The 14,229-nt window shown below is 43.2% G+C and overlaps 1 long non-coding RNA gene across 1 annotated transcript in view; it reads right to left on the bottom strand.

Annotated features, from left to right (window-relative positions):
* The window catches only part of LOC139049199 (uncharacterized), a 49,245-nt gene that overhangs the window by 22,303 nt on the left and 12,713 nt on the right, over window positions 1–14,229 (bottom strand). The window contains exon 2 of the long non-coding RNA XR_011508187.1: window positions 10,577–10,611. This is a non-coding gene — a long non-coding RNA (uncharacterized lncRNA). The remainder of the gene's footprint in view (window positions 1–10,576; window positions 10,612–14,229) is intronic.

Raw genomic sequence — 14,229 nt, 5'->3', positions numbered from 1 at the left:
AACTAGCCTCGTATACTTGGACGACATCGTGTTCTCGAGCATGTTTGACAAACATCTCGCCTGACTTGAGAGTGTCCTCACTGCGATCCGTACTACCGGCCTCACCATCAAGCCTGGAAAATGCTACTTTGGGTTCCAAGAGCTCAAATTTCTTGGCCATGTCGTTGGTCCTCAAGGCGTCCGACCAGACCCCGACAGGCTAGCTGCCGTCGCCGAGTTTTCGCCACCCACAGACAAGAAGGCTATCCAACGCTTTCTTGGTTTGTGCGCATATTATAGGTGCTTCGTCGAGGGATTCTCGAGAATAGCTGAGCCTCTGACACGGCTTACACGCGACAATGTGCCTTTCATTTGGGCGGACGAGCAGCAGCAGTCATTAAATGAATTGCGCAACCGTTTGCAAGAGGCCCCAATACTTGCTTATTTCGACGTAGACGCTGACACTGAAATTCATACTGACGCCAGCAATGCGGGTCTCTGCACAGTTCTTGTGCAGTGCCAAGCTGGTGCGGAATGCACTATTGCTTATGCAAGCCGCAGTCTCACCAAGGCCAAGAAAAACTACTCAACCACCGAAAAAAAAAAGCTTAGCGGTTGTGTGGGCCATTAGTAAATTCCGACCGTACTTGTACTGTAGACCCTTTAAGGCAGTCAGTGACCACCATGCGCTGTGCTGGCTTGCCAACCTCAAGGATCCTTCAGGCAGACTAGCCCGTTGGAGCCTGCGCTTACAAGAGTACAACATTACAGTTGTCTACCGATCTGGAAGCACAGTGACGCTGACTGTGTCACGCGCACCACTCCCTACAATGTCATCTGACCCTGACCATGACTCGCCAATTGTCGGCGTTAGACACACCATAAAAACGGTGTCGACGTTATAGATGCCATAAAAATGACTAAACACCAGTACGCTGACCCTGAGCTGCTGCCGCTGATCGAGCACCTTCAAGGAGTTGAAGGTGTTCTACCCCACACGCTCGTGCGCAGCTTATCATCGTACTACTTGTATCGTGCGGTGCCGCAGGCAAGACATGACCAGAGGCTCCAAGCAAGGGGAGCGGAAAGCGTGCCCGTTTATTCAACAGCCATGTATATATACACTAAGTGGGAGAGGGTTTGTTCCCTCACCACAATGTGTCATGGGCGATACCGATATCTGTCACGTCACACGTGCCATAGATGCGAAGCCAGCGCTGCGCCAGATACGATACACTACTTGCATAACAATGTCCGTTACAGGAAAAACTGCAGAAGCAGTCCCAATACGTACCTCCTTGTCGTGCTGTCGGCACTGCGCCAATACATTTTGCAAGCCTGCCATGATGAGCCATGCGCGGGACATCTGGGATTCGCCAAGACATTAGCAAAGATACGACAAAAGTATTACTGGCCCCGGCTTTATTCTTCTGTGCAACGGTACGTGAAGACCTGCCGCGATTATCAACGCCGCAAGAAACCACCAGTTAAACCGGGTGGCTTTCTCCACACTGTGGACCCTCCTCAAGCACCGTTCCAACAAATAGGAGTGGATGTACTTGGGCCATTCCCAGTAACTTCTTCGCGCAACAGATGGATAGTCGTCGCTACCAAATATTTAACCCGGTACGCCGAAACCGAAGCTATTTTGCAAGCAAATTCGTATGAAGTGGTCAAGTTCTTTGTACGCCACATCATCCTACAACATGGTGCACCGTCTGTTCTCGTCACCGACCGCGGTACAGCATTTACAGGTGAACCTATGCAGGACATTCTCCAGCTGATGCATAGCTCTCACCGTAAGAGCACTGCGTATCACCCTCAAACCAATGGATTAACGGAACGTCTGAACAGAACGCTCGCTGATATGCTCTCCATGTATGTCGACGTAGAGCACAAAACGTGGGACGAGATTTTAGCCTATGTGACTTTTGTGTATAACACTGCTGTACAGGAGACTACACAGTTTACGCGTTTGAACTTTTATACGGGCGTCACGTCAACACTTGACGCCATGCTACCTCTGGCTGATAATAACCCGACCGGCGAACATGTGGAAGAGTTCGTGCAAGCTAGGAGCCGAAGAGGCATGCCAGCTTGCTCGACATCGTATCCGGAGTCAACAGCATACCAACACCCTTCGATACAACCAGGGTCAACGCGACGTCCATTACAATACCGGCACCTGCGTGTGGGTCTGGACGGCCATTCGTCGCCGTGGACTCTCGGACAAGTTGATCCGCTAGTATTTTGGTCCCTACAAGGTTACACGCTGCCTCAGTGACATGACCTACAAAGTTGTCCCCTGCAGTTCTGACCCCGGTGCGCTCTGTCGTAGCAAAACTGTAAACAGCGAAACTAACTCTTTACTGGGTGAACCTGTGCCTAGAAAAACAGGCTACACTCAAAGCACAATGATAGCGGTGAACACAGTTGGAGATCGTAAAAAATCTGCTCTGCCGGTCAAGCGCGTCAGCTTTTATACACAAGTCATCAAAGGTTCTGAATAATTTCTGGTGCTCGCGTGTCTTCCTGAATGGTCTACACAATTTTCGTCGTATATTCAATCAGGTTACACAAACTACAGTGACACAGACAGCAGACACAACCATCAGTAACATTCGAGAAACTTCTGATACATGCAGGCACCTCCAGCACTTAGACAGTGAAAAGCGGTCACCCCCAAAAAATAAACGAGCACATGTGTCAATATCAACTCAGTGAATGTTCTAGTTCCCCAGGGACATGAAACTGCACACATTTTCGAGCCCTCATAGTTCATCTAACATCTTTACTGCAAAACTACAATACACCACCCCCAGTATATTCACCTTTCTGACATTCACTCAATCACATTCATGTAAATTCGGAAGGTCTGCAATATAGAGGGTACTTCCCACACTCATCCTCACACATATCTTGTCCACTTCGCTAGTATGTAAAAGCACAGTCTCCTCAACTCCCGTTCTAATGCAGAAGTGTAATATTTATTTATTTATTTATTTATTTATTTATTTATTCATTTATTCATTCATTCATTCATTCATTCATTCATTCATTCATTCATTCATTCATTCATTCATTCATTCATTCAAAATACTCACAGGCTCTAGAAAGGAGTATTGTGTGAGGGGGGCATGTACAGAAAATGAAGGATACAAAAAAGCAGCTCATGCATCACAATGGGTAACAGTTTCACCGGACACAAAGAAATAATGAGAAGTATAAAGTTACAAATATAAGGCCAGAAAAATATTGCACAGTATATGCAATCTATGAAGGAACATTGAAATGACGACTAAAAGGGTGACTAACGAAGTACAAGGCAGCGAATAAAACAGTTAGGAAAACCAGAGCAGTACTTGGTCTTTGAAGGCTGCAGTGTCATGTAATGCAACAATGCGATCAGGAAGATCATTCCAGTAGCTTATGGCACGTGGAAGCACTGATGAATTAAAAGCCGTGGTTCGGCCAAATGTGTGCCTAAAGCTGTGGCTATTACAAAGACGACGGGATGTACTATGTGGTTCGGTAAGGGGAAGGGTAGTAGGATGCTGACTATGAATTATTTTGTGGAAGAGACAGAGCAAAGCTACCTTCCTTCACAGCTCTAGTGTTGGGAGTGATAGCGAGAACTTCAGGTTAGTAACGCTAGTCTGTCGGTCATATATCCTGGTTATAGAACGTACAGCGCGGTTCTGAATTCGTTCAAGTGATTGCATTAGATAGGCCTGATGCGGTGACCATATGGGCAAGGCGAATTCAAGTTGAGGACAAACAAAAGTCTGATAGGCTAGTTTTCGAGTGGTTAAAGGGGCATCTCGAAGATTACGCTTTAGATAGCCAAGAGTACGCAATGCTTTGGCGGTCATTTTATTATTGCGAGTCTTCCAGCAATGATTGACAGTGAGATATACGCCAAGGTACTTGTATGAAGTCGCATGCGCACAAGGGTTAGAATTTAGTGAGTATGGGAAGGCTGAAGGCGTCTTTTTGCAGGTAAAAGTCACAGTTCTGCATTTGTCAGGATTCAGCGTCATTTGTCACGATGTGCACCAGTTAGTGATTTGATCTAAGTCGTTCTGAAGTTCAAGGTGTTCAGAGGGTGAGCTAATTTTCCGATATATTATGCAGTCGTCTGCGAAAAGTCTAATGGTTGAAGTAATGTTAGACGGCAGGTCATTGATGCAGATTAAAAACAGTAATGGACCCAAGACGCTGCCCTGGGGAACACCGGAGGAGACATCAGTTAAATCGGATTCATATCTGTCGACGACAGTGAACTGCTAACGAAATGACAGGAAATTATGCAACCATGAGATCGTTGAAGAATGTAAGTGCAACGACGATAGTTTAGCTATTAAGCGGGAGTGTGGAACACGATCAAATGCCTTGGAGTAGTCCAAAAAAATGCAGTCAGTCTGGAAACCTTCATCCACGTTAGAAAAAAAGTTCACTGGTGAATTCTATTAACTGCATGTCACACAAATATCCCTTCCTAAATCCATGCTGGTTTGGGAAAAAGAAGTTATTGCATACAAGGTAATGTGCGATGCCTGATGCGACGATGTGCTCAAGAAGTTTGCATGCAATACAGGTTAGAGATATCGGGCGATAGTTACTGACATGATTTCTGTCACCAGCTTTAAAAATAGGAATAACTTTAGCGATTTTCCAATCATCAGGTATTTCCCCGGTAGACAATGATTGCTCGAATATGTTACAGAGGATAACGCTGGAATGATTTACGGTGTTCTTAAGTATTTTAGAATTTATGCCGTGAATGCCACAACAAGTTGATAAGTTTAGGTTATTGATTAAAGATGCAATACCAGTAGCAGTTAGGTTTATAGGTTCCATGTACTGATAGAGGACATTGGTTAGCTGTGGAATACTGGAATGGTCTTCATGAGTAAAGACAGATCTAAAGAAAGTGTTAAAAACAAATGGACACTCTTGTTTACTTATGGGTGCCCCGATGTCGTCTTGAAGTAATATATTAGCATCCCTGTTTTTCGGTGATATGGTCTTCCAGAATTTTGACGGGTTATTCTAGATAACAGATTGAAGATCACGTAAATAGAACGTGTGTTTAGCTTTGCGTACAGCTTGACAGTATTTTTGATCAGCTGCTTTATGGTTAAGCCATGAATGTGGGGTTCTTTATTGTTTAGCTTTCCTAAATAAACATTTCTTCTTGTTTTTTAGCGTGCACAAAGACCTGTGAAATCAAGGCTTTGATATGAGAACAAGGTCAGTTAATTTTTCTTTAAATAAAGTCCAGTTTTCATTGACCGGTCTGCCAGGAAAAGTAGGAATATATGTGCGGCAAAAGTTTTCTAAACCGAGGTTGATGGCATCGTAGTCTCCTTTTTTATAATCTAAGATTTGTTTGGGCCATGTGATACGCTGATAAAAAGAGGTAATTGTAAATTCGAGAAGCAGATGGTCACTAAATCTTTCACAAAAAGACACTGGGCTGATAAACTCGGGAGCAGTCGTAAGGATCAAATCCAAGATGTTATCACCGCGGGCAGGTTGATTTATTATCTGGACAAATGAAAAATCTAGACTAAACTCTATGAATTCATTAGAGTTGGTAGAACAAGATGTTAGGTTTTTCCAGTCGATGTCAGGATAGTTGAAGTCACCCAAAAGGAAGATATGAGCTGTTTGGAATTTCTGTTTAATTTCACTAAGGTTATCGGTCAAGTCTGAAATGAACGAGCTCGTATGATCTGGTGCTTTGTAACATAACCCAAGTAGGCATTTGTGCGCCTGTGAAGGAATACAAACCCACAAGATTTCCAGTGGGGAGGAAACATTAACATGAAAATGTACGATGTTTTTTTATGGCGACTAGGACGCCACCACCCCTTCTGTTGGTCCGATCATTCCGGTGAATGATGTAATCCTCAGTGTCAAATAAAACTTCGTGATCAGCAACATCTGAGTTAAGCCACGTTTCTGTTAATAATAAGATGTCAGTACTATTGCTTTCTAAGTGAGAGCATAGTTCAGTGTGCTTGGGGAGAATGCTACGAATATTAGTGAAAGATACTTTAAGCTCCGATGGTCGACTACAAGCATTTGAAGCTCGCGTACTAATATCCTGTGGACGTGTTGCCGGGGCGCGGTTGAGCTATCTGGAAGACTGTATCACAGTGTTTGAAGCAGAATCATACGTGTATACCTGTTTATCAATCCTCAACTTTTCAACGTTAAGCTTGAATGGCATCTTTTTAGATTTAGCATAGTCAAGAAGATTTTTTCTGGCAATGCGTGTTTGAAGGGGGAAATCCTCACGCACGGCAAAGCCAGTGTCCTTGAATTTATAGCCCTGTTCGAAAACACATTGCCCATCTTTAAAGGAGGTAAATTTAGCTATGATAGGCCTATGTTTATCTTCATGATACTGGCCGAGGTGGTGGGTGCGTTCAATTAGTGAAGACTGCAGATTGATACCAAGATGATTCGTGCAGAGTGCTATAACTTTTTCTTCGGCTGTACACCATGACTCTGAAGCATCGTCAGAAATACCGAATAAAAGCAAATTTGATCGTCGCATTCGGTTTTCCGCGTCTTCACAGCGGGAGTGTGGTATCCTTAGTTTGTCCGGTAAATTACAAGCCAAAATAGATGAGCTGAATTCCAAAGTGCTATGGGCGTTTTTAATCTCCACAGAGTCAACTTCAATTGCACGGATTCTTGCAGAGAGCTGCCTCAACTCGACATCTACAGATGCCTGCCAGTTCTTTATTGCGAGCAGGTCATCCTTAATTTCATCTTGTCCGGATATAATCTGCTGAACTGTTGCTAAGACCTTCGCCAAAACGTCATCATGCTCAGGGCCTGGATTTGTTTCAATATCACCAGACATAATTCTGCCAAAACATGTACACCCAAAAATGAAACAGGAAGTGTGGCTCAGGTATTAATGCCAGTGTCTTGGTGTACTACTCGATTTAGTCGCTGGACTCTGTGAAAGTATCCACACTTGTTGCATTTCTTTCTCTATGTTCAAATGCAGGCCGCAATTGGTCGTAATGCTGCGGCATCCACAGCACGAAATCCAGCCATTGACAAACATAGGTCTACATAAGGTCTACACAAGTGAGTGTAGCGAATGCCTTGGATGGTGGCGAGAGCGGGCCAACAATGTAGATGTCAAAGCGATAGAAACGGGTATCACAGAGACGAAAGGAGTGCATTGGCGACTTCGTGTGTTGCGTCCTCTTGGAGCGCTGACAGTGAAGGCATTCGCGTGCCAAGCGGCGCATATCAGAGTACACTCAGGTGGCATGCTGGGTGGCACGAACTAGGGGATGACTTGCATGGTGTAGGTTATCAAACACTTGATGAAGGAGTCGGAATGGAATGAATGGCAGTGTTCGACTCCTTGACATGTTGCAAGTGGTAGTGACTGAAGGAAATGGAAAGGGGACGTCTGAAAGCACTAATGACATTGCAGAGGACCGGAGGTCCCGAAGCCCGACGTCTAAGTGCTGCGCTGTAGCAATTTCTTCGATGTCAAGTGTTGCCGTGGATATTGCGTCGATACAGAAGGCATCTGCAGCTGCGTTGACCGGGCTTTCAATGTATTGTATGTGCACGGTGAACTCGGACATGAAATTGAGGTGCCACCAAAGGTTGCGGGTACAGCTCAAGTTAACAATGGCAATCGGAATCCAGCTTGCAGTTATGGCTGGTTTGCCCATATCTTCAAGTGGGTACGACTGCCACCAAATGTTGTGGGTTCGAGTGTTAACTTCTCATGGGCAGTGCCGATTCTACCTCCGAGGAAGAATGGCAGAAAAAGCTAGTTACAGCATGGGATTCCTTTCAAGGATCCCCTGAGCGAGCTGCCGGTACGTGTCCATGCACACGCTGACATATGCTGTTAAGTACGTTGTTAGTGCACACATCAACAATGACGTCAAATCTAGCTAACACCGAGACATTTAAACTGATCAATTATCTCTATTTGTTTGGAGTTAAATATGATGCTATTGTGTGGACAAACTGCTTTATATTTCAGCTGGAAGATTACTGCTCGTGTTTTTTTTTTCATTAACATGCATATGATTAGATTGTGACCATTTTCCCAGCGAAGTTATCGTCATATTGCACCCTTGTACGAGTTCATGAATGTTATGTCCAGATACGAAAATGCTTGTACCATCTGCATATATTATGAATCTGGCATTTGGGTTAATGTTTACAATGTCATTAACATAAATGTTGAAAAGTAGTGGTCCTAATATACTGCCTTGTGGGGCACCAGAATTAATTGGTTTTATTTCCAAGTATGATTATGTATGTTGACAAGTTAATATTTTATTAGTTTTACAGCCTGGCTTCATATTCTGAAGTATAGCTTCTCTAGAAGTAACGCATCATTAACAAGATCAAAATCTTTTGAAAAGTCAAGAAATATTCCCATCACAAAAGTTGTTTTGAAATTGTGACAGAATATATCTTTTTTTTAACAGCACCAGTTCAGTAGATTTGTTTTTCTGGAATACGAATTTACATCTGGTGAGCAAATTGTATTTATTTATAAATTTAGTAAATCTAGAATGCCAAATTTTCTCTACCGTAGAATCCCGAGAAATTCCCCACACCCAAAAGATAACCCACTCCTAAGGTCCCAGCTTAGGCATGATAAGGCACCAGTCAGGCATGATAAGGCACCAGTTGTTATCTTGGTAAGTGTTTGCAGTGCACTCATAAAATCATTAGAGTGCGACACCATCTTAAATTCTTCTAAATTCTTAAAACCTTAAATTCTTAAAACCTTGTTAAACTGTACCTCCTTAAACAGTAGTTTCGTTTTAAAAGTAGTAAAGTGAAATCCCTGACTCAGTGGCCATTGAACATAATGCATTTTGTATCTGCATAAACCGTACCAGCTTATTACGTATGTATCAGTTAACACGCAGTGTTTCCACTTTTCATTGCACAACCACAGCAGTTTGTCCCCATCGGGCAGGTTGTAAGAACAAACCTCACAGATCAAAACAACGGCCTTCAATCGTATTGTCTGTTTGTGAGTGAAGCCACATCAACATCATTTCGGTGTCGTACAGGCAAAGACTCGGGCCATGCCGAAGCTCAGAAAAAAAGCACCAGGTGCTCAGCACAGAAGAAAAATTACGACATTCGACCCACTAAAGCATATTCTAGTACACTGTAAATACAGCTGCCCTGGCCATTCCGACAGCGGTGACAACAGCCAAGAGTGGACCCAGGGGCACCGGCCACTTAGCAGGAGCATGGAAAAGTCCAGCGTAAAGAGCACGAAAATTATAAACTGTGCGCGAAGCGCCCTCGCACGGCGTGTGAAATGTGAACAGCTGAACTCTCTTTATGAGAAGAATCCACTCGCTGTTCGCAGCCAGCACTGGAGCACACATGCCAAAGGCGCTCTGGCACATCGTACAGAATTTGGTCAATTTTCCGTGTTTGGCACAGGAATTTGCGTTTGTATCAAAACGGCACCATTTGCGCAGGAGTCCCACCTCTGCTTTTTCAATGTCTTGCACTGCGAAGGCTACGGTACGGTGGGGCGTGCCTACAATTGTCACCTTTGCATAAAGCTCAAGTTTAATTTTTGATGTTAATGTAGACACCACGACTTTCAATTTTGGTGCCTATGACGCAGTAAACATAAGCAAAATGTGGTTGTCCTCAGGAAGCCACAGTGCTTTTAGCCAGTGGACTCGTAACTGAAGCCTGCGGTGGTCGCTGTATCTACGCTACGTAGCCGACCACAACAACCAATAGCAGTCGCATATGGGAATCTGCTTTATTATGAAATAAAGTGTAAGCCTGCCTCCTTAAGAAAGTAAGGAGGCAGGTTTCTGTTGAAAAGAGTGTTCGAGAGAAAGGCGACTTCGTGGTCTGCTTGCAAGCTCCACGCACCACATACGACAGTCAAACTTGGCTGATACGTTCACAGCAGCATATGCTACCAACGGAGTATGTTATTTCACCAAGCTCGACAGGTGGTTCAGAGCCCCTTTAATCTATGTGCTACTGCTGCTATGAAGCTTGATTCTGAGACACTATTAAACACTCACTCACGTCACAATGTAATAATGTACCGACAAGGGTAACAGAAAAGACAGGTACCATATTGAAACATTTCATAATCAAGTATAAGTGTTGCATAAAGGCAGGTGTCATTAATTTTGCGATAAGTGATCACTCGCCCATTTTCAGTGTCCCAGGTTAACATTTTAAAGAAGCAGGACTAATCTTACTTGTAGCGAGACATAAATCCTGCCACACTGTCACAATTCTGGGACTGGTGCAATGTTGTAAATGAAAATGACCCTGACGCAGCTTATGAGCAGTTTCTGTGCAAAGTTAAGCGGGTTATGAGAATTGTCTTCCTTAAGAAACCTCTAGTAAGTGCAGGAAACATACAAAGCTGTCAATGAATTATGAACTGCTTAACAACATAAGAAAAAGTGACTAGATTTAGAGAGCATTTCTTCAAGTAAGATGTACCGATGGACTGAAAATTTGTACAGCATTTAGAAACCCCGTGAATAAGGATAGTGACATAGCAGAGAAAAATTACTATACTCACCTATCCAGCTCTTCTGCAGGAAGACCTGAAGAACTCTGGAAAAAATTTAAATCAGCAATTGGTCATATACCTCCACGTACTAAATTATTAAAGGATGGGGCTTAGTTCAAAGGGCTTGAACTCTGATACATTTAATGATAATTTTGTCTCTTTCACCCTCTTGTCTAAGGATAGCAACATACCGGCAATAATATTTCCTAATGAGCAGACCATTTTCTTAGACTGTGTTAATGAAAGTGAAGTAGTTTCGTCTTTTATGAAAACAAATAACAGCAAGTCTATCGACGCATCAGGCATACAAATAACATGAGTTACGTATATTATTGACATTAATTATAGTGCGCTAGTTAATATTTTTAATACATGTCTTGCAACAGGAAGCTTTCCACGTAAAATGCATTATGCAAGAGTCGCCGTATTATACAAGAAAGGTGACAGAAACGAACCTTCCAATTACCGTCCTATTTCTTTTTGGCAGTTGTTTCAAAAAGATTAGAGAAAATTATACTTAAATGTTTCACATCCTTCATTGAACATAAAATTTAATTTATTTATTTAAAATACCTCACAGGTCCATTTAAGGGCATTGGGTAAGGGGGGACACAAAGTGTTTCAACAGGAGTAAACAATATAAATATCAATACAGGCATCACAAGATAAGTAAAGCAACGTTCAATAAATGTTTGTCTAGGCTAAGCTTTAGACAGCGTAAAAACAGTAATATCCTCATACACACAAAAAATACAAAAATTCAAGTGTGAAAAACAGGGAAGGAAAGCAGGACAATAACATCCTTATATAATGTTGCTACAGGAAGCTTTGCAATTCTTCGCGAAAAGCGCCACAATTTAAGCATGCTATGTTATCAGGAAAACTGTTCCATACAGTTATGACACATGGCAGTGCTGATGCGTTAAATGACAGTGTATTGCCAAATATGCGCATGAAACTATGGCTATTGTTAAGGCAGCATGACGTGCGCGCTGGTACTTCAAGCGGCAACAGATGAGTTTGTTAACATTCGTTAACCATTTCTTCTCGCTTCCCCAGGATGTGTGAAGATAAAATTGTCAGTAAGTTCGTTGTTTTTATGCATTTCACTTTGAGATATCTTGTGTAGAATGAAAGTAAGTTTAGAGTCAAGTATGATGCCTAAAAACTTCTGATCTTTGTTCACAGGTATTTGTTGCCCATGCATTTCCATATTGGGATCCGCAGCAAGAACTTTCTTCGTGGTGAAAAGAGCACAAGAACTTTTGGGAGGGTTCACTCTAAACTTATTTTCGGCTGGCCACTTAGAAACTCTGTTCAAGCACTGTTGTACTTGTCTCTAACACACTGTAAAGTTGCAGGATTTGAAACCTATCTGTATGTCTTCTACATAGATGGAATAAAAAATAGCTGGTGGTAATGACGCACAAAGCGAATTCATATTAACGACAAAGAGCGTGCAACTGAACACACCTCCCTGAGGTACCCCAATTTTCTGTATGAATGCACACAAGAGTGCATACCTATTTTCAGCCGGAACGTACGGTTGTATAGGTAGCTTTCTATAATGTTTAACATAATGCCGCAGATGCCCACCACCAACAGGTCGCGCAGCATTCCATAACGCTAAGTTGTATCGCGCGCCTTTTGCATATCAAAAAACACAAAGAAGGTTTATTTATGTACGAAGGTGTCACGAATATTGCTTCAATGTGCATGAGATCGTCGGTTGTAGACTGTCCTTCTCTAAAACTGCACTGATATGGATAAAGAATTGTTTGACTGAAAAAAGTGTAGAAGGTGACGGTTTAACATTTTTTCAAAAAGTTTGCAAATACAAATTGTGAGGGCAATTAGGCAGTAACTTGTTGCTAATGTGGGGTCTTTGCCTTGTTTTAAAATCAGGTCAAGGAATGTAAAAGTTGTGGACACACTCCGTGTCTATTTGATCATACGTTCTGGCTGTGCCTCAACCAAAGGGCTTCGGATCTCAACAGTGAGGAGGACTGGAGTCGGCGCATATCCAGCGATGTCCTCCAAGATCAACTCCTGGCCGTCCGGAGAGCTCACGACATCGGGAAAGCCTTTGGCCTACCGGTGCCTACGTGGGCGGAGCCACCGACATAGCCCGGGGGCTTGTGCCCTCGGACCCTAGTTTCTCTGGACTAAAATAAAGTTCTTGCCATGCCATGCCAAGGGATTCTTTACCATCTCTACTGTGTGCATGAGCAGTGTTTGTAATTAACGTTATGTTAAAAACCAGTATATTGTTGCGAAAATAGTACAGCACAGGCCCCTTTCTTTCCACAAATGCGGGTTCCTCGATGCGGGGGAAGCCTTTGTGCGGAAATAACCACAACAGTGCCTCGGGCATGTTCTCCCGCCCAGCCAACGCTGCCGTACCTGACGGTCACTTCATGAACGCGTCGCACCCTCTTCTCACGCTCGGCCGTATGGGACGTGAAAAATTGATTACTTTTGGGCAAATTTATTTTTTATGCGGAGTATTTTCACAACCATTTTTGGACTCTTAAACTCTGGCCCTTATTGGAACCTGTCGGCCAGCCGGATGGGTCGAAATAGGCCATTGGTGGAGAAGCCTGCACCTCCCGCCGACCCGTGGGTCCCTTGAATGCTGCAGAAACTCATTTAAGGAATGGTCCGAGAAGTTTTGGAGAGAGCAAGGAGACAGCAGCACACAGGCGGGACTTCACCACCTGCCTGTCAGGCATGCCGTGGACGATCGGTGTGTCATCGTTTTGTATTTTATATGTGTAGAGCATAAATCTAAATGCTAAGTTAATAAACCTAGTTATTCAAATGGCACTTCTCATCTTCATAACTGCGGATCTGGCCTTGCCCCTGCCTGAACTCATCCCCTCTCATTGTTGTCTCCCTGGTGAGCTGATGCGTCAGAAAAGTAACAACTGCATCACTTCGCTACAACATTCCCTAGATGTCTAAAAAAGCTAAGGTAGTTCCTCTTCACAAAAAGGGTGACAACGCTGGTCTCTAACTATCATCCTATATGTATTTTATCTTCAATTAGTGAAGTTGTAGAATAGTTATTGCTTTACCGTATTAACAACTACCTTAAATTTAGCTTGCTGAAACCTAGTCATTTCAGTATAAGTTCAAGAAGTTCACCTAACTTTGCTTTGCTAACATCAACTGATTATATTATTATTCACTTGATCTCGGGTACATGTGGGCTCAGCCTTTTAAGACTACTAAAACCTTTGATACAATGAACCATAATGTTCATCATCAGCAGCAGCAGCCTATTTTATGTCGACTCCAGGATGAAGGCCTCTCCCTGCGATCTCCAATTACGCCTGTCCTGCACCAACCCATTAACTAGCGCCCGTGAATTTTCCCATTTCATCGCCCACCCCTCTTCTGCCGTCCTCGACTGTGCTTCCCTTCTCTTGGCACCCATCCTGTAACCCTAATGGTTCGCCGGTTATTTAACCTGCACATTAGGTTACCTCCTTCTGTTTCGTAACGTTATGCCTAGAATTCTTCGTTACATTGCTCTTTGCGCAGTCTTTAACTTGTTCTCAAGCTTCTTTGTCAGTCTGCAAGTTTCCACCCCATATGTCAGCAGTAAATAAAATGCACTGATTGTACACCTTCCTTATCAATGATAATGGTAAGTTTCC

This window comes from Dermacentor albipictus, chromosome 8, assembly GCF_038994185.2.
Source record: "Dermacentor albipictus isolate Rhodes 1998 colony chromosome 8, USDA_Dalb.pri_finalv2, whole genome shotgun sequence".
Taxonomy (NCBI): domain Eukaryota; kingdom Metazoa; phylum Arthropoda; class Arachnida; order Ixodida; family Ixodidae; genus Dermacentor; species Dermacentor albipictus.
The sequence above is the reverse complement of the archived record's forward strand: the minus strand, read 5'-3'. Positions and strand labels throughout refer to the sequence as shown.